The sequence below is a fragment of the Cyprinodon variegatus genome, unplaced genomic scaffold, assembly GCF_000732505.1.
Source record: "Cyprinodon variegatus isolate N-32 unplaced genomic scaffold, C_variegatus-1.0 Scaffold682, whole genome shotgun sequence".
In the NCBI taxonomy this organism is placed as follows: Eukaryota; Metazoa; Chordata; class Actinopteri; order Cyprinodontiformes; family Cyprinodontidae; genus Cyprinodon; species Cyprinodon variegatus.
This window is the reverse complement of record NW_015151135.1, coordinates 379636-381262: the sequence shown is the minus strand read 5'-3', so window position 1 is coordinate 381262 and position 1627 is coordinate 379636.

The window sequence follows — 1627 nt, the reverse complement described above, 5'->3', positions numbered from 1 at the left end:
CTGATGAAGGCTGGAACTGTTTGAACCTATAGCCAAAACACTTCCAGCCTCCTTATTTTTATGAACTCGAAGGACCTTGGAGAATGCAGCCTCTGAATTCGAACACAATCATTGTATAATTTCTCATTATCATTGTTTCTCATTATCAATGTTTAAATACTAAATACTCTCAGAAGTGACAGCGGTCACAGCCAATCCGGAGCTTGTGGGCGGTCTAAACTGAGGAAAGCGGGCTTCCGCTCGGTCCTAGTGCTCAAGGACTGTCTGTGTACTGTAGCGTAACATTATTGTGAAGGTGACCAAAATGGATGTTTGAAAATGTGCAGGGGACATACCCCCCCGTCCCCCTCAAAAAATTACGTCTATGTGTGTAGCCTTGAAGGTTTGAGATGTCCTGAGGGAGAACTTTATTAAAGTAAATGAAAATGAAAATGGATTTGATTAGAAAAGGATTTTTTAAAACACAACAATAAATCACTTTGGGGATTTTTTTTTAAAGCAGTAAAAGTGCTAATTATTAAATCTACTTATATCTTACCATTTTCCTTCCGTGCACCTGAGGTTTTCTGCATGTTGGAAAAGTTTACATAGACAATATTAGCTCTATTTTCTCATACCGTTCTGAGCAATCACTCATATGGCCCATATCACATACTGTTCTTGACTGAACTCAATATCGCTGACGTTAAGGCATCCCTAATGGGACCTTTCCCAGCTTAGGCCTTTTGTTAAATGAGGCGTGAGTTATTAATTTAAAATGTGCCTCTGGTTTTTAAATGCTGTCAAGAACGTGTTGAACTGCTCTGTTCAAAGAAACTAGGTTAGAGCTTGAGGCAGGTATTTAATAACAGAAGGTGTGTAAGAGTCACAGTGTCATACAACAATGAATGACTCAACAATTCATCATTTAAGAAGATATGCTTTTCTTTGCAAAGACACGACTCACTCTTTTAATGCTTGCATCATTTCTCTGTGCCTTTACTGGTTTGCTTTATTCCAGCAAATATTTTACTCAAACACTCCTGTAGTTTTATCTTTAGACCTAAATCATAATTTCAACCCAAGTTTACATGTTAATATTTAATCTCTATATCTTATTAATTTAGTCGGATTAAATTTGTGTTCTGTGTGATTATTTAACATTGTATCAACCAGCAGATTTGTAATTATAATCTTCTTCTGACAAAACAGCAGGGATAGTCTGAAAGCTCTCATTTACAATAAGTGAGAGTAGCACTACTTAATGATACAAGTAAAAGTAAAAATGACCATCCAAGAAATGACTTGAATAAGAGTAAAAAAAAGTATTTGGCAACAGGGATACTCAAGAATTTTACTTTACTACATCTGAATGAATGTCTTAAATTGATTTAAATGTAAACAAAATATAAATGCAATGGAAACTCTGATGTTTTAAATAATGAGTTAATAAACAAGTTTTACTGTAGGTATAAGGACAATTTTCAAAACAAATACTATGTACTGATATGGCAGACTTAGCAGATGGAAATTGACATTAAACCATTAAGCATAAAAAATAAGTCTTGTTTAAGAAATAAAATGAGGTGCATGTTTGTCTAAAACAAGCTTGCTTTCCTGAACTGAAGATACTCAGAGTGTGTAGAGT